Raw genomic sequence first — 20,758 nt, 5'->3', positions numbered from 1 at the left:
AGAAAAATTTGATGGTTCTGCTGAGCAATGCAAAGGGTTTATTCGCCAAACTCGCACCTACCTGGAAAGTATGACTAATCATTCCGAAGCAGATAAGTGTTCACTGATCATGTCACTATTGTCCGGCAGAGCAATTGATTGGGCTGCGGCCGCTTGGGGAGACAGACGTGAATCTGCGTACTTCTGCTGAATATTTTATGAACCAAATTCGTGAAGTGTTTGAATATCCTGCAGGGGCCAGGATGTATCAACACGGATTCTGCATTTAACTCAGGAAATCGCACAGCAGCAGACTATGCCATTGAGTTTCGCACCTTAGCAGCACAAAGTGGGTGGAATGATGTCTCACTCAAAGCCGCTTTTTAAACAAAGTCTCAATCCGGAATTGCAAACTGAGATGGCCTGCAGAGGAGAGGATTTGTCTTTCACCGAGTATGTCAATACCGCCATTAAGTTGGATAACTTGCAACGGAGTGCACCAAGACGGAGAACCACACGCCTTTCATTACCCCGTTTTGCACCTGTGTCCAGCCGTACACCTGAACAGTCTGGCTCTGAACCTATGCAAATTGGAGCTACACCAGCCTATCTGAGACTGAGAGAAATCGGCGCGAGAACTGAATCTCTGTTTCTACTGTGGAGAACAAGGCCATCGCAATCACCAGTGTCCACACAAGGCCTGGAAGAAGGCAGCTGATTCAACCCGGGTGAGTTGTAATGGTTTCTCCTTACAAATATTCAAGGCTGTTACTGTACCAGTCCAGATAACTACTGACAATGGTCCTATTCTGCTAACAGCACTAATTGACTCTGGAGCAGCACTTAATCTCATTAACCAGGATCTCATTCATCAACACCATATCTCCACCATACCATGTTTGCCAGCCATTGGAATTACCACTGTGGAAAATAAACCCATAAAAGGGGGTATCACCAGACAGACATCGCCCATCCGTCTACAAACTGGATTGTTTCATCAAGAACTCATTTCCCTGTATGTAATTGACTCACCCAAGTATGAAATCATCCTCGGATACCCATGGCTTTCCACCATGACCCAAGTTTTTCTTGGTTCAATGGGGAACTCACACACTGGTCTCAGTTCTGCCGAAATCACTGTCTTCACAACTGCCCATCATTGCCATGTCTCGCTACTAGTGTGGAAAGTCCTCAGCTCACAGACTCCCACGATTCCACAATGCTATAATGACCTGCGGGAAGTTTTTAGTAAAACTAAGGCCACTCAATTGCCACCACATCGGCCCTGGGATTGTGCCATTGATCTCCTGCCCAACGCTATGCCACCCAAAAGTAAGATTTATTCCCTGTCTCGTCAGGAGTCCCAAGCTATGGAAGAGTATATCAACGAGGCTTTGAACTCTGGATTTATTCGTCCATCCACTTCTCCCGCTGCAGCTGGGTTTTTTTGTTGAGAAAAAGATGGAGGATTACGACCATGTATCGACTACCGAGGTCTCAACCATGTCACTGTTAAATTCCGTTATCCATTACCACTGGTCCCAGCTGCATTGGAACAACTTCATGCGAAGCCAAGATTTACACCAAACTCGATCTCAGAAGTGCCTACACAACCTCATCAGAATCAAGGAAGGAGATGAATGGAAAACTGCATTTCTCACCACTCAGGGCACTATGAGTACCAGGTGATGCCGTATGGACTTGCCAACGCTCCAGCAGTATTTCAGTCCTTCATCAACGAGATCTTCAGGATATTCTTCACAAGTTTGTAATCGCTTACATTGATGATATTCTGATCTACTCCAGATCTGAGGATGAACATGTGGATCATGTGAGGATTGTCCTTTCCGTCTTCTAGAACATAACTTGTACATCAAGGCAGAGAAATGTGAGTTTCATGTATTCCAGACATCCTTTCTAGGATACAATATAAGTCATCACGGCGTGGAAATGGACAATGCAAAAATCACTGCTGTCACTGAATGGCCCAGGCCCTCCACAGTCAAAGAACTACAACGGTTCCTAGGATTTGCTAATTTCTACCGCCGGTTCATCAGAAATTACAGTTTGATAGCCGCCTCTCTGACCTCCCTACTCAAAGGTAAACCCTCAAGGTTACATTGGACCGAACAAGCAGACACCGCCTTCAATAACCTGAAAACCACTTTTACTACAGCCCCAATCCTGAGACATCCAAATCCCGACCTTCCATTCATCCTGGAAGTGGACGCCTCTGATTGTGGCATTGGTGCGTGCTCTCACAGCGCCATGGTCAACCTGCAAAATTGTATCCCTGTGCTTTCTTTTCTAGAAAGCTTTCCACAGCAGAAAGAAACTACGATGTCGGCAATAAGGAACTTCTCTCTATGAAAGCAGCCATTGAAGAGTGGAGGCATTGGCTAGAAGGGGCACTACATCCCTTTCAAGTAATCACTGACCATAAAAACCTTGAATATGTCAAAGCTGCTAAGAGACTCAACCCACGCCAAGCACGATGGTCACTTTTCTTTTCAAGATTTCAGTTCACTGTCACTTACCGTCCAGGAAGCAAGAACAGCAAAGCAGACGCGCTTGTCACGGAGACATGATCCCCTCATCAGACACATACCTCAGAACCCATCCTGAACCCAGCCGTAATCATCGCACCCATCAACTGGGATATAATGGATGAAATCCAACAAGCTACCCAACACGAACCGTCCGCCAACTAATTGTCCTCCCAACAAACAATATGTTCCACAAACACTAAGAAGGAGAGTGATGCAGTGGGTTCACACATCTTTGAGCTCAGGCCATCCAGGAATATCTCGATCCATCAAGCTAACACAGAACTCATTCTGGTGGCCCTTTATGACGCGAGACATCACAAATTATGTAAAAGCTTGTCCAGTGTGTGCTCAAGCCAAGACCCCAGAGACCTTCCAGCTGGCCTACTGAAACCTCTCCCCATTCCACAAAGACCATGGTCTCACCTGTCCGTAGACTTTGTTACCAACCTCCCACCATCTAATGGATTCACCACCATTCTGGTGATTATTGACCGATTCTCCAAAGCATGCCGTCTAGTTCCACTCAAGGGTCTACCCACAGCCATGGAAACAGCCCAAGCCATGTTTCATCATGTGTTTAGAAACTATGGAATACCCGAGGACATCGTCTCAGACCGAGGAACCCAATTCACGTCTCAGGTTTGGAGAGCCTTTTGTAAATTACTAGACATAAATGTCAGTTTAACATCTGGTTTTCACCCACAGTCTAACGGGCAGGTAGAGAGACTAAATCAAGAGATTGGGAGATATCTGAGAACATACTGCAGTCGAGAGCAACACCGTTGGACAGAATTCCTTCCTGGACTGAATATGCTCAAAATTCATTGACTCACTCATCCACAGGACTAACCCCGCTTCAGTGTGTGCTTGGCTACCAACCCCCCTTGTTCCCGTGGTCCGGAGAACCATCTTCTGTACCCGCCGTTAATGACTGGATTCAGCGCAGTGAGAGGGTGTGGGACAATGCTCATGTCCGCCTGCAACGTGCAATTGGCACTCAAGAGTTGCAAGCAAATCGACGACGTCGCCCACATCCTCCCTATCTACCAGGACAAAGGGTCTGGCTCTCCACGAGGACCTCAAGTTACATCTGCCGAGCAGGAAGCTCAGCCCAAGGTATGTTGGTCCTTTCAAGATCATTCGACAAATCAATGAGGTCACATACCAGTTAGAGCTCCCTGCCAACTACCGTATCTCTCCTTCCTTTCACGTGTCGCTCCTCAAACCTGTCCACTCGGATGCTGACCCCAATGCTGAGCCGGAGGAACCACCACCACCGCTGGATGTAGATGGATCACCGGCGTACATTGTCAATGTGCTCCTGGACTCCAGAAGACGAGGGGGTCAGCTCCAATATTTGGTGGACTGGGAGGGCTACGGACCTGAGGAGAGATCATGGATACCTGCTTCGGACATTCTGGACCCTCCTTAATCGAGGAATTTCATAGAGCCAGACCTGACCGTCCTGCACCACGACCACGGGGACGACCACGTAGAGCACCAGGAGGTGCTCCTAGAGGGGGGGGTGCTGTAACGCCACACCAGCAGAGGGAGCCTTCCCCAGAGTTCTGACTGTCAGCTCTTCCTCTGCTTTCTCCACGCCCACTTCCCTTTTGGCGGCCATTTTAACCAGGCCCAAACAACAGCCTGGTGCGAAGTATTGCCAGCTCATCACTGCATACCAAGCGTTTCTTTATCTGTCTGTTTCTATCGTGTTTTTGACCTATTGCCTGTTTTTTCCTGACTATCGTTTTTTGGATTACCCCTTGCCTTGACGACTCGGATTGGACTGATTATTGTGTTTGAACCTTTGCCTGATTATTTGACGTTGAGTTTGGATTACGTTTGGATTTGTTTGCTGTCTCCATTAAAACTCCGCATATGGAATCTACTCCGGCTTCCGCCTCTGTATCGTTACAAGTTAAAATAAAATAAACCAAACCAAAACGATAAAATTAAATAAAATAAACATTAATGGATACGTTCTTGATTAAATAAAATATATATTTTCTTAAAAAGATCGTGTAAAATATATAAATATTAAAATAGGTGATAGAAAGAAAAAAAAGAATGAAATATGTATGTTTAGCCAGAATTTGCTTGACAAAATGTAGGAAACACTTTTAATATACAACCAAACCAGCGAACAAATAGATATTTGCATGTCCAACAGAGAACAAATATGGACGAAATAAATAATCTCTAATAATAAATTACAAGTAAAAAAAACTAAATGCAAGATATGCCTGAGATGTAAATAAATATGCTTTGTTTTCATCGGAAGAAAAAAAATAGAATTCCAATCTTCACTACAATGCTGTGAATTCTGCTTTCTCGGAGCAGGATTGTGCAAAGCTGTCAATCTTGCACAGAACAGCATGGCTGCGTGACATAGAAGGAAGTGTTAGGTTGTTGATGGGGCTGTACAGTCATGTTTGCTGTCGTGAGTTTTTTCTCCTGGGGCTCTGAATGAGCGTGTTTGTGCTGAGTGGGCTGTTTACCGTGACCTTGACGGATCTGGTGAGATCAAACTCTGTGATGCTGAATGGTGCGGCGGTGATTTGAGATGCGTCAGTCGACTGGCACATGTAGCCTGAAACATATGTGCCGTCGACAGGGGGCCCAAATGCCTTCCTTCCGCGTAGTGGGGGACTGGACCACAAGGATATGCCGGTAATCAGGTCCTAAAGAATCTGTGCCTAAATCTCCCTCCGGATGTGGTTTCAGAAAGGAAGACGGGTCAGCACCTCAATTTCCCAATAGTTCTTTAATTCCGAATCACAACCGGAGTCCCACTGGGACAAATACTCGACCGGGGCCAAAGGCACCAGAAAGCGCTTGGATCGAGAACAATGACATAATATTCTCCAGTGACGTCTCCTCAACCTCCAAAGATCAAACAAACAAAACAAACCATAAGCCTTACCATTTTTTAAACTGGATTGGTCTCAAAACATAATCATTTATTTATTTATTTTTTGATGGGAAGGAAAGAGGAACAGTATTAAGAAATCAAACTGTGTTTCTTGCATAAGTGCCATATCTCGATGTGTATTAAAAATGTATATATATCCACGTTTCACATCAAAATCAAAAATAAATTCCTACATGATTCTGAATAAAGCATATTTTTGTCAAATTTAAGCACATTCCAAGACTAAAATCTAATATTTATTAGTTTAATTATACTATTATTAATGAAAGTCAATACAAATACTTCATGTTAAACTTACTTCACAATTTAAATAATATATAATAATTTTCCGCAGAACAGTTCTGAGAATATTCTGAGAACACAATCAAAATAATTGAATACTAATGTTTAATTATTCTAAATAATGAAAATCCTGTCTAAATAGTTTTCTAATAGTAATCTATTTTTTTTTATCATTTAAAATAATTATTTTTTGGAAATTAAATACAAAATACAACCCAACCACGATTTATTAACTTAATTAAATTAATGTAAATAATATGATCATTTTCTGCAGTACAGTAAGGAAAACTACAATTCTCTGAGAATATTCTGAGAACATTATCAAAAAAATTTAATATTACCTTAATTATTCTAGCTAATGAAAATCCTGTCTAAAGAATATTTTTCATTATTTCAATGATTTTTTATAATTAAAATACAACCCAACTATGATTCATGCTTACTTAAACTTACTTTAAATTCAATCAATATGATAATATTCTGCAGTACAGTAATGAAACTGACATTTCTCTGAGATATACTGAGAACATGATCAAAATAATGTCAAAATTCAATCTTAACGGTCCTCAAAATGGGCTTAGTTTCAGAAACATGCACAGGCCTCTCTAATCCTAGAGATTTAACAGATAAATCTCTGCTCGCCAGACCAGAGATGGATCTGAACCCGGTCGGCAACAGGTTCAGTGTGTTAAGCCTTTCCAAAACCAAAGCACAGTGGCGGATGAAGCGAAAAAACCAATGTTGGGCAGATCTTCTCAAGCTCATCGGGTTTAAACCTGTCTGTAAAGCACAACACTGTAAAAGCTCTATAAACCCTTTAATCAGGTTGGGGGAGAGCAGGACTAAGTGTGCCGTAATCCCCTTTAACGGCTCTCTAATTGGATTCTGGCAAAATTACTCGTGCACATACAGGATTGAAATGATGTCTATGGCTCCGATAGCTTCGCTAACTAAACTCTGACAAATGTATAAACCAGCGACCAAAAAAACTGAAGGAACTAACATCTGCCCGGGTGAATCATTCAGGATTAAAAACAACACATTCCTGGCACATCCACTAATAAAGTCTCATATTATCATGTTGAGCCATATAAGAAAAAGAAGGTTGTCTTGGGCATTTTTTTTATTCAGTAAACAATGCCAATAGGTCAAAAAAGAAAAGAAAATTTGAATACGTTCAGGACACAGAATACGTTTTTTCTCCTTTACAATGACTCATTTACACTAATGTTTCACTAAAGTCTCTGCACTGTTTTAACCAAAAGCAGGCGGGTCAGAGAGACCTCCACGTCATTAAAACACAGTCAGGGAGATAATAAACTGATCAATAGAGCCAGAAACAAGACAAAGAAGAGCAGCAATGAGAACATGACGAGGTACTGTAGAAGAAAAGACACAACAGACTCTTTTCAGACTGACTTAATCACGTCAACAATTAAAATCAGGCCATTAGTTTTGAAAGTAATTCACTTTTTTGGCTATTTTATCAAAGTCAATTCGATAGACACTTAAAAGGAAACTTCTGTGTCCTTTCGATGACCTCTCATCGTCTGTGTGCGCCTTACGGAGCATGTCCAGTGAGATTACTAGGCTCTAGACATGATGTCGACATCTAAGGTTTAGTCTATAACAGGTCTGAAAATTACACCGACACTAAAGCAAGTCAGCTGCACTTCCTCGCCCAGGAATATTAGTATGCGCATGTGTCACGGTCTGTGACGGCTGCAATTTTTCTATTGCACGCTATATGATAGGGTTCTGTAGTCATGTTGATTCAAAACTGTGTTTCCGACTTGTTTTCTGCTACATACATTGAAAAGTCGAAGTGTTGTTCGGACCCCAATGTCCTTCGAAATATCTCTTTTTTTTTTTTGTGTTCTGCAGACGTAAGAGAGTCATACAGGTTTGGATCGACATGCAGGTGAGTAACGACTCAATTATTCCCTTAAAAATTAGGTTCATTTAACTCTCATGTAAATGTGAAAAAAGAAAGAAAAAAAGACTAATGCTTGAAAAATGGGACAAAAATATTTAAACGTAAATATAGTATGTAAAATAGTATATAAAATAAAATAAAATAAAATAAATACATGTTTGGCCAAATTTTTTTACTAATATATTTTACCTGACAAAATTGTGGAAAAATATATAAATAAAAATAAATCGTAGATATAAAAGAAAGAAAGAAAGTACAAAATATGTTAAACAAAAAGAGAAAAATAAATAAATATAGATTTGCCTGGCAAAATGAAGAAAAAATTTACTGAATAAATAAATAATATATAATAATAAACTACAAATTTAATTTTAAACAGATTTATTTCTATACGAAATACAAGATACGATTGAAATATAAATAACTTGTCAAAGTATGAGCGGTAATAATACAGATGCTTGCATTAGCAAACACCACTAATTACTGTAATCATAATTAACAGTCACTTCTGTGGTCAGGTCTGAAATGGATTGGTTCGTAACTCTAAACTGCACAAGGACAACTAGCAGTCACAGTCAGGCTCAAACCTCCAGAGATAAATGTCTGGCTTAAGGTGCATTAACTCAAAGCGTTGCAATACGGCCCATCACAGGACTGCCCTAATCCTCTCCAGTCACATGCAGCAACTATATACACACACATACACACACACACACACACACACACACACACACTCACTCACTATGCACACAATAGGTGATGCAATCATTAAAGAATTCAGTTTATCAGATTCACTCCATCTGTCAGGCATTATTTTCACTCTGTTTGTAAAACACTTAATGTCCTGTGTCTTTTCTTATGAAGCACTAAAACAGATTAATGCATCAAGAAGGTGATTGGAATATATAAATAGGTGATAAGGAAACTTTAATGCTTTTGGTCTGCAATCTGTTCATTGGTTTGGAAATGGAAGTGAGGTGTCCACTTTGCACGTTAAATGTAGTTTATAGACTATAAACGTCAAAAAAAGAAAGATTCTCTAAATACCAAACCTGCAAATGTGCACAAGGAGTTATGGGTAAGTCAGTAAATGATCAACAGAGGAGAATTCGTGAGAGAATTTGATATGAACCGGTAAAATATTTCTAATTGTTATCTTGCTGACGTGGGTTTTTCCTCAATTCTTTAAAAAAAATAAAGGGTCAAGATTCTTTAAACACTAAACCTCCAAATGTGCGCAAAGAATTAAGGGTATGTTAGTAAATGAACAACAGAGAATTTGAGAAAATAAGATAAGACCCAGTGAAATACTTCTAATTGTTAACTTGCTGACATGGGTTTTGCTTCGATTAATCCAGAAAACATCCACACGGGGAGAGAGCTATAGAGAGATTATGGTAGTTTGTGTGACCCTCTGAGAGGATCAGAGAGAAAGTCCAGTGACCCTGAACACTGCTACACACCGCTTCATCTAAAAACTATCATTTCTGAAAAATATTTGTTTAATTACTATTACAAAACAATTCAATAAAGATTTCAGTGATTTTCCAATACTGCACACAGTCATGAACAGTAAAAGTTAGTGCTGTCAAATGAATAATCGTGATTAATCGCATCCAAATTAAAAATTTTTGTTTATGAAATATATGTGTGTGTGTGTATTTATTATGCATATATAGATAAACATACAGAATATGTTTAGAAAATGTTTACATGTATGTGCATATATTTATATTTGTACAAATTATGTCATATATATAAATATATTTAATATATAAACAACATATTTTTTTTTAAATATATACATGCATGTGTGTATATTTATATTCAACATAATATAAACAGTATATATTATGTAAACATAACGCTCATTTTGGATGCGATTAATCAATGAATCATTTGACAGGACTAGAAAATTATTTATTTGAGTCATTCGTCCTACTGAATCATTATAAACAAACAAACACAAACTCAGAATTAGTAACCTATGGTTCTTATACTATACAATTTAGAATTTTATTTGCACAAAAAAATGTAACTTTTGGTTGTTGATTTTTTTTTTTTATATTTTTTATAATAATAATGTGTTAATATTTGTGTAATACGAGGCAAAACGGCACTGTTCCTTAATATACCCAAACAAATCAGAAGAATTCAATCAAAATTTTACCAAATTGTTATTGAATTAAATCAAATCAATGGCTTGTGAATCTGAATCAGTTTGAATTAAAAAAATGCACCCAAAGGAATCAGAATTAAACAAATATGAAATCAAATCAAGTATTCCATTAAACCAGTGGCTTATGAATCGAAATAAAGTCAAATCTGTAAATGTACTCAATGAATCAGATTGTAATCAAACTTATATCGTCAATATCAAATCATATTGAATTCAATTAAATTTTCAACTAAATTAAACTAGTACTAAATCAAGCCAAAATCGAATCAAATCGAATCTGGAAATGTGTATCGACACCCAGCTACAATGAATAGAAATGCTAATGCTAATTTTTCCAAGCCATGCCTGGACCTCCTCGGCCTGACATTTTCACTCTCATGCCCTGGAAATATTAGCACGTGTCAGCGTATGAATGAGGCACTTTCAAAATCCGTTGAATTGTGCTTTATTAAAGTTAAGCGAGCAGCTGCGCTGAAAAACAGTGGGATGGAAAGAGATTTCGGAGCTGGCACTCACAAAAAGGGGCGACTTGGGCTGATTTGAAGTGACCATCTGTGGCATAATGAAAACCGTGTTTGCAACTTCGAGTCTCTTCACGAAACAGCATTTATCCACGCTGCCACAGGCGTACACAATGCGCTGGCAGCTTCGCAATAAAGTGCAGCTTGTTTACCGAGCGAATGCTAAACGCCAATCGGGGACACAATATCTCACAAATGTTACTGCGGTATGAAGGTCAGTCAAAGCTTCAGGTTACAGGTCATATGCCTGCTTTAATTGCCTCCCTAAACCAAACAGACAGAGGGCAGATGGAAAAGGATAGATAGATGGGAAGAGAGAGAGAGAGAGAGAAATTCATTAAATATTCAACTCCTATTTTGTTCAGTAACACTCGAGTGGAGACGTTAGATTGATAATTGGTAAAGATTCAACCGACACCGAACTGTCACTCAGCCCTAACAATCCCATTTATCCCGAGCCCCCCTTGCATTTCACTCTCTGGTGACGACATGAAGGTCACGACACAAAAAAATACACGTTTGCAAGCGCACGTACGCACATCTAGAGGGAATTTTGATTATTTCGCTGATTTGATTAATTGCATGCTTTATAACTAAGTACTCAGGTTCACTAAGACAGCTGTGAAATACGACCTGGGTTTGACTGTACCGTGTGTTATATATATAGCCGTGGAGCAGAACAAAGCGGAGTTCCATAAGACTATGGATCCATAACCTTGCTGTATGACCCGGTCCCCCGCACCCAACCCCCACAAACCAATCAAAAATCAGCTTTACTGACGCTTATCACAGTAAACGCCTCTGTCTACATGCTAAACCAAGTACTCGGTGTAATTCATTAAAATTCATCTTCTTTGCTCTCATTCAGGATTAATGACCACAGGTAATCTGAGGCTGAAGATTTGAATCACTAGAGGAGATAAAATACAGCTTTAATGATTTTTCCACATCTGAGAGTAAACCAGGGCATCGGATGATTACGACAACAACAAGTAGAGAAATCGCAAGAAAATGTCGTTTCTTTGCTGTGAATGAGAACGAAAGAGCTGAATGTAAACTGTAGCATTCTAGAGGTCAAAAAGATTTTCTTTGAAAGGAAATTATAGTTTTTTACACATTGCACTGATAAAAGATTTTTATATTTATAATGTAATTTAAATGCTTTTTGTTTGAATTTTTTATTTAATAGAAAATGCGGGAAAAGAATAATGATTTCTAAAAAAAAAAATTCAGTTTTGGCAAAGGAATAATCACATTTTGAAATGTATTTAAATAGAAATCTGTTATTTTAAATTTGTTGTATTTCTATCAAATAAATGCATTTATTATTCCTTAATAAATTTTGTTAATCTTTTCTGATACAATAAATATGAATAAAAATTATTTAAAATATTCATGTCACATTTGGGGAAAATATAAAATTGTGTATTTAAATGATACTTTTATCCAGCGTGTCCAAGAATGTTATCCAAATAACACAACAAAAAACACCATGGTTTATCATTTGTATAATTATTATTATTTATAACATTTGTTAATACATTGTCCATATATATTTTTTAATTATTTAAACTCATTTTAAACTCATTATTATTAAATAATAATAGCAATAATTGTCCACTGTGATTTGACATACTAATAAAATAACAGTATCTTGAATCAACCAACATTCATTTTATTTCTATCCGCTTATGACATAGATATGGGGATACACTACTGCCAAAATTGCCACCAAGTGGACTGATTTGCCTTTAAGGACTTTGGCTCCATGTCTAGAGTCACTCAGTTCCTGCTCAGAGCTCATGTAAAAGTCCTGGCACTGCTGGGCTGCGATGAGCTCTTGGCAGAAGTTCCAGAGAATCTGTCCAGTCTGTGAGGAAGAGCCCTGTTCCTCTGTAACGGTGGAGACAGAAGCAGCGGTGGCTCATGGGCGGCGTAGCCAATGATGCTAACAGTGGGTGAAAAGTTTAATGGCCATAACAACACACCATTTACTGCCCGTCATCACTAATTAAGACCAGAGAGGCTGGTGTGGAATTGGCCGGGATGGGGGAACTCTAAATACAGCCGCTCTTGTCTGTTGAGCAGCTGGGCAGACAGAAACAGTTGACTCTGTTGTGTCTGTTCTGTCCAGGTCACTAATTGTCTCAGTGGCTGGTGCCTTGGTGCGATGGCAAGGAGAGGTTGAAGGCCAAAGTGTTGACACAGCGCTTGCCAGGTCCATCTGGAGTCTTTCAGAAAGGTCCAGACCCCCAGAATAGCTCATGGGGGACCGGATCAAAGCCCAGTCTGATCTGGTTCACACACATGACAGGATAAGACATATGTAATAGAGGTCCAGAAGAGGTGCACGACTGACCCTTCGTTAAGCTCCTCCCATATAATAATACACTAAGAGAAGAAAAATGTTACATTTTAGTACAACGCACTTATTAAATTGAAGAAACTGAATGGATATTATAGTTACTTCATGGGATGTGTTTTTAAATGTAGTTTTTCTTAAACAGAAATGATTAAATGATATAATGATGTGATTAAAAACTCTAAGAAACTGTGAATCCAAATGAAATATCACAATGAAAAAAAAGTGAAAGTGAAAATAAAAACACCTCTTTTGAAACCAATTATGGACAGAATAGTTTCTGTCCATTCCAACATTTAAACGCATAGGAATGTACCAAATGTATTTAAAAAAAAACAGTGGCCCACCAAAAAATTTTAACTACCCCACTCTCAGAAATAAAGCTGCCATTGGGGTACATTTTGTACCTATCAGGTTAAAATAGATTTTAAGGTATTAAAATAAACAGTTTAGGTACAAACTTGTACTTTTTGAAAAGGTACTGCCCCAGTGACTGCTTTTGTAGAGTGCGTGATCTATTCACCCTGAAGCCATCCTATGCGTATATGAATTTCTTCTTTCAAATAAATACAATCAACAATTGCTCTTTAAAGCTTTATAATGGCAGTGAATCTAAGTTGTGGTTTTAAAGCAAAATAAACAGCAAAATTCATCATAAATCCTAAGAGTAAATCATGGCGTATGTGTCATTTCTGTGTGAACTATCCCTTTAAGGAAGGGCTGGTCAGTAATATTTTAAAGGCGGGGCTAAGGAAAGGCTAATAGAACAGTGTTATTAGGCAAAACTGTTCCTAATGTTTCTATAGTGTTTGCAACATAGGTTGCTTCAATAGCTTTACATCAGAAAAAAAGAGTAAAAGATGGTCTGATATTATGGCAACAGTTGCTAAAGAAGAAATCGTCAGTAACATTTTAAGACAGGCTTAGCAAAGGCTCAATTAAAGGCAGCACAGATCCTCGCTTAACTCCTCCCCTGCCATAAAAGCTGATAAATGTCTGGGTTTAAGGTCAAGAGCTTTGTATAGCTGCAATTATGATTTTGATAGGTCATTATGCCACTGATTGGACATTTTCCACGCTGTAAACTCAGTTTCACAGTACGTCACTTTGCCAGCTATTCCCACGCAGCCCGACATCTTACTTTATTTCACACTGAGGCCATCAGGGCTCCGGTGTGGATTTATGAATATTAAAATGAGTCTCTGCACTGAAGGCAGATTCACTGGTAGCACCTTAATAACAAAATAGATCGTTGTCTATTTCTCCATCAACCCTTTTCTCGCTTTAGCCCGAAGGCAGTACCCAGATTTGATTCAAAGCAGTCATATTGTCTGATTTCCAAGAGCCAAAGCAAAGTCAAACCTGGCACTGATCATCTGAAACATTTCCAAGGCTGGCAGAACACACCGACTGGTTTAAATTATGCTGAAATGAGTTTCAGTAAAACCATAAACCCTTCCATCCCTTCTGTTTCCCAAGATGAAGTTAAGACAAAGCGGCAGCCACGAACGGGTTCATCCTAACAGACCTAGTCAATACAATACAGCGGGACCCCAAGGCAAAACGGAGAGCCTGGTAAAATTAAGATAAACTAGAAAAGCAGGTATAGGACCACTCTGTTAAACTGCAACTACAGCCTATTTAGTCTGCAAGATGATATTTCTCTTTATTGATTAACTGGCACAGAAAACAAAAACACGGGATGAAAATTGTCGGATGGTGGAAGAGGGAGATTTATTCACTAATGCCACACAACATGACATTTCACCACAGCTTTAACAGGCTCAAAGCATCTGCATCCCCGATAAACATGCCTCTGTATCGCCTTATTATTAATATTACTTTCCTCAGGGTGGGGAATGAGTGACAGGGAGCGACAAGTAATTGTTTAAATTAGATTTTTATGCTCTCTGAACAAATGTTATTGTCGCACTGCAGACAAATCCTTAAATTTTATTTATTAGTTAAAACATCATTTGCTTAAAAAGCAACTGCGAAAACTGTTTTACTTGCACTGAAATAAAACATCTTATTAATCAAATAGATTTATTTAGTTGGATGTTTAGAAACATATAATGTATAACGTTTATGGTTTTATAACCCGACGTCTTCAGGAAGCACCACTAATTACAATGTTTGCTCTTCTAAGGGATTACATATAAGACAGAGGATTGCGGATATACTTCATACCTGAGTATTCATAGCCTGCAGCTGCAAAGCCTAACAAATCCTCAGTGTTTTGTGTCTCATCAACTGGCACAGAGAATATCAGCTTTAGAGAAAAGCTCTCCTAACATCAGAGTTAAACACCTCAGATCTCCTCATGCCTGAGTGGCATTTCCAACTAAAGGTCTCTGCCAGAGACAGATAATAAAGACGCCGTTCTCCAGCGACAGATGCTATAAGATACCATATTTTACAGATAAAAAAAGAGTTTGATGAGTCTCTGGCCTCATAATTCCCCACAGAAGAAATGAGTCATTGTTTTTTGCAGTTCTGACACTAAAAATGACACATTTCACCTTTAACTGAACTAAAACCGATACAGCTATAATACTGGAAAGAATATGCATATGATTTAAGCTGATTGCAAATAACAGTTTGAGCACCGGCATCATTCTGCTCCCACGACCCAGGTCCTGGAGGAGCCCCGTCGTGCACGATAGGTCATCTGCGGCCAAAGTCATCACAGCTGTGCTGATTTTATGCAGCTGAAGAGCTGCGCGAGCTTGAGCCGAAGCCAGATCTGTCTGCTCTAGGAGAAAAGAGTGTTTATCCCCTCAACAGTATTTTTGCAGTCGTTTAATCAGTACGCCCTACAGATATCTGCATGGGAATGAAGAGCGAGGTCAGAGGTCAACAGTATATCCTTCATGTGAAAGCACTGACCAGGAGCGGTGTATTAAAGAGTATGCGCATGTTGCGGAGAGGCTACTGGTTTTAGCTTGCCTGGGGTGCAAACCGCTGATTTTCTTTGTGCCATTATTTCGAGCACATCTATAAATCCGTTTGATAAACACAACGGGAGTCCCAAGGTCACGACTTTCCATCACAGTTATACGGTCTCCGTCCACGCAAGCTATTTTTCTGCAAGTCATCCAAACTAGCTGAAGCAGAAACCGAAACTCAGGGGAAACATGATGACCAACATTACTACTGTGTTTGCAGCATTTACGATGCAACAAACATTTTCTGTGACTATTTGCAGTCCATCTTTTGGCACTTGGATATTTAAAAAAATGTCGTCAGGTTGAGCCAGTCAAATCTACTTTTGCTCTGCACGATGTAGTGGACTATTTCCATCCAAATTCTATCCATTTTAATAGTAATGTGCAACTGGGAGTTTTGAGTGAGGGCGAAAAGGTTCCCCAGGCAGATTTTGAAGTTACACAAATTCGCTGTGATTAGCAACAGAACACTGGTTGGTCTGAAAGTGACCTTTACGAGCAGTGCTTCATACATTGCTAAACACCGACAAAGGAAAATGAACCATTTCTGCCTGTGAAATCTTGTCGAAATTTTGCCAATGGTTTGATTGTGAGGTTCTTTAGCAGTATTTCAGACATGCCTACATGCTAACGATGGAAAATTTTATGTAATATTTTGCCACTGTGGATTTGGCTAATAATATCACCAACCTGAGTTCATTCTCCATTATTCTCCCTTTTTCTATCACATATTAGCTAGTTTATTTTAAATTAAAAAGCAGAATAATATAAAAAAAATGAAAATAAAGTGTCTTCACTTCAATTATATTAATAAATTGTTAAAAGGGAATTTACATGAAACTGCATGTAGTGTGTATCGGGCAGGCTGAATATTTTGTTAGTATCCTAAACAGCATATTTGCTACCTATTTTACTTAACTTCAAAAAAACAATCAGATGGGACCTAATTTTACATATCAGGATTATTTTACAGTCATCTTCCTCGTGTACATACTATGTACTTATTGTAGTAATTACAATAACTAGCTAATAACTAGGTACTAACCCTGAACCTACCCCTAAACCTAACCCTGCTTCAAGTAGGGATAGGTTATATTACTAGTTATATTATATTACCGGTTATATCACTAGTACTGTCTTGGGCAAGTACACTGTAAGTACATTATAAGTACATGTAAGTACATTTACTGTAAAATAAAGCACGACCAAAATAATACACGCCAGCATAGATATTTATATATTTTAATACTGTTTACATTCATGTTAAAAAAGCATCACATCAATTTCAAAAAATGATCAGAATGACTCTTATGGGTCTTAACCAATCACACACATTTAGGCAGGACTATATGTTTGTCTGACCAAGTAGAGACAGGGAACAGTTAGGAAAATACACAGAATATACACATTTAGCTTTAAATTATGCCTGGATATGCTTTTAATTCATTCCTTTATGAAATAATCCCGCATCATCTTTCCTAATACTTATATATCAGCTCGCAGTGCAAGTACTCTGACCCTCAAAAACACTTATTTTTATTGTTGGCAGAGTCGGTTTGTTATGATGTGCATGGAATTCATCACAAATAAATGGTACCTGTATCCCATTATTGTGTGGGAGCAGCAGGGAATGAGGGGTCGTCGTGTGGCCGGGAGGGATTGCTCCCTGCTCTGGGAGATAAACCCAGACTCATTTCTGCTCTCCATCTCACTGCTGGCAAATTGAAGGACAGATCAGAGCGAAGCGTACCCACAATCGGCACTGCACTCTTCAACAGAGCAGTGCATTTAATCCCCGCAAACCCCTGTGGGCATGCGACTCTTCAGGAGTATGGAATAATACGATCAGGAAGGCCCACTCGAGGTCTGTGCGGGAAGCGCATAAAGATAGACTAAAGGACGGCAAATGACAACGACATCCATTTTGTCTCCCTGTTTTGTATTCAATTGACAAAACACACCAGCGTCGGCGGCTCCCGGGGGAGGGCATTGGTGTTGTAAGGTGAAATCGCTTGTTAAATACGTCACTTTTTGACTGGAGTAATTATCTTGTTAATTATCAGGTGTGGGGGCTGTGATTCAATGGCTGTGAAGCGATCAATTAACAAGCTGAAATCAGTCAGCGGAGGCATGACGAGACAACACCTCAAGAGTTTCTCAGAGCACTCAGCTAGCGCAAGAAACTCGTAAAAGCCAAAACGCAGCGCCGGATCGCTGACTGACTCGATCATTTGAGATGTTTTTGTGTAAAAAGCCTAAACGCTCCAATGCGAAAGAGAATTTTCATCTGTCGGTGGTTTCTAAATATTTACCTCCGCTTCGTTCCAACTTGGCAGAGCTAATCGGCTTCGCGTGTAGTCTATCAGAACGACACAAAGCTATGAGGAGAAGAAAGTTGTACGCGGACAGCCTGTTGGGTTCAAACCACATCAAAGCTGGTTTCCACACCACAAGAAGTCAAAAAGAAAAGGGAACCTCACGATAACTTGTAAACAAACCCCATCTGCGCAGGGCTCTGGTGAGTTTGAATGCCCCAGTGTTCATTACGCCATGTGTGAGAAACAGATTGAAGTGCCGTCGGGCTGCAGGAGGCTGTAATGGCTGTGCTGCCTCTGACTGGGAAGCCAGTCTTAATTAGATCATCAGAAAAGGCCACAATGATGGTTGTAATACACTCCCTGGATTCAGTGGCTCGGGTATCAGTTCGGGTCAAAATGCAAACACTGGACAAAATGCCAGTGGCAGTACAAATGTACCGCCAACCGTTTGCATCTGAATGATAAATATGGCTTAAAGAAGAGACAAAAATCTCTAGTCGTGGCCGAGATAGGCAGCTCATAACACTTATAACCGTAAATAAAATAAAATAAAATAAAATAAGCAAGTTACAATAGATATAAAAAAACAATGCATTAAAAAAAGTGCAATAAAATATAATAAATACAAAATAAATTAAATAATATAAAATTAAATGAAAAGTATTTTATTCCTGTGATGGCAAAGCTGAATTTTTTGCATTCTAACTCCAGCTGAGTATCCCATGATCCTTCAGAAATGATTCCTTTATGCTGACTTTTTGCTCAAGAAATTTGTTTTGTAAGAATGTTTTTTTCCTTCTCATCAAAAGCACTGTGCACTAACCAAACACTTAACATCTCTTCGACTACATCCGAGAGGTTCAACGCAGTAATGGTGATCTAGACCTCACCAGCCAACTTTAAAATCAAAACAGCATCGAGAAATGACTAACACTAAGAGGTCTGTAAGAGAAAGACTAGCTTTGCGAAGCACAGTAAAACAGTGTGAAATGTAAATAATACCCAAATGATGAGTTGGTTAACTTACTGGAGTAATGAAGGTGGTCTTTATCAACAGCTCGTCTTTTGATAGGAAAATCCTAGAAATGTTGAAGTATATAGCATCTGTATGCCACACTATCTGCTACAGTCCTTCTGACAGTCACGCAGCCCGTCACATTTAGTTACGAGCTGTATGGCATGCCAAACGCTGCCCTACCCAACTCAAACTACAATGCATGACCCACTGAGACTGTATAACAGACTATTTGGCCAGTGCTAAGAAACCTAGAATATGGTTTCTCTTGAAGCTCTAAAATATATCACACATGCGTACACAAGCAACATGAGCCACTTCACTCAACTTTTTTGCCATTAATTATATTTCCAAATGTCAAACACTGGTTTAGGTGCTGGTTTGGTATATAGTCAATGAAAGCCAATGATATAGTCAATGACATATTTTACATACATTTATTGGACGATTTCAATTTTTGCTATAATTTATTCAATCTCAAGCTGCTACAAACCATTATTATTTGTATTTTATACCAATCGTCATTGGTTCTTGGTCATTGGTTCCTAAGGTCATTGCATATGGAATATGAAATTCTTGTCAGAAATTCTCACACGTAAAAAAAAACAAAAAAACGTTGTCAATCACGTTTACACACTTGAGTTGGACATGCATTTCTATTGAGTCTTTTTGGAAAATCTTTGGAAAAACTATTCCTTCGCTGGACGAGAGATTTATCTGTACTCGCAAGAATCTCCTGTGACTTAATCACCAGGAGACATAAATCTGTGAAGGAATGGAGTGATGGTGATAATTACATCAAATTAAACAGCTGCCACAAGCAGCCCCACCAGCGAAGTATTTCGCCTGAGAAAACGTCACTCTTCCCAAGCCCATATATATATATATATATATATATATATATATATATATATATATATATACACACAAGAAACAAATTATAACATGACAATACTGATTTGCTATAATGTGTAGTTCACACTGGAGCTCATGACAACCAACAATTGCCCATTTTTAGGAAGAGATTGTTTGTCGAACATGTAAAGTGAGCAAACTGAATTTGTTTTGTTATTGTGTAGCTATTAGGAGTTCCTTAGAAATAAAATATACAGGTTGTGCTGTCTAAGCTTGAGGCTGGGTTACAATATAATTTCCCGAACTGGGTTTGGTGAAACAAAAATCATTATCAAGACAGATGAAAATGTCACATTCTCAGAAACACAGTGATATATATGATCTGATGTCTGAACGGCCCGTGACCTTTCACCTTGATGGGCTCATAAAGCATAACTCCCTCAAGCCCAATTCAAACACACACTTTTCCCTCCAGCTCTGCACACACACACTCATCTCTAACACTGCCCTGCCAAGCCATCAAAGCCTGACAAACACAGACATTCTCATGCGTGCACAACACACACACACACCCACACCCACACACCCACAGACACACACACACACACACACACACAAAAGACACAGTGAGAAGGGAAGGACAGGCATCTGCTGCTGGCTGTTTATGTCTGTGTGTGTGTGTGTGTGTGTGTGTGTGTGTACTGTCTAGATCACAGTCATTACTGACCGGTTAAAGCTTTTTTTTGTTTAGTCTCTGGTTGATGTCAAGTCATCTGTAGCTGTTCTATCCGGGCTATGTTTGAATGTGTACCTCAAATACATTTAAATATAAACAGCTAGACTGATATACTTTACATTTTATGTGACATATCCCTACAC

At 39.1% G+C, this 20,758-nt stretch overlaps 1 protein-coding gene across 4 annotated transcripts in view; it reads right to left on the bottom strand.

Moving 5' to 3' along the window:
* Positions 1 to 20,758, bottom strand: part of pde1ca (phosphodiesterase 1C, calmodulin-dependent a) — a 69,883-nt gene that overhangs the window by 28,025 nt on the left and 21,100 nt on the right. The window lies entirely within an intron of this gene.

The sequence above is a fragment of the Puntigrus tetrazona genome, chromosome 24 (assembly GCF_018831695.1).
Source record: "Puntigrus tetrazona isolate hp1 chromosome 24, ASM1883169v1, whole genome shotgun sequence".
In the NCBI taxonomy this organism is placed as follows: Eukaryota; Metazoa; Chordata; class Actinopteri; order Cypriniformes; family Cyprinidae; genus Puntigrus; species Puntigrus tetrazona.
The sequence above is the reverse complement of the archived record's forward strand: the minus strand, read 5'-3'. Positions and strand labels throughout refer to the sequence as shown.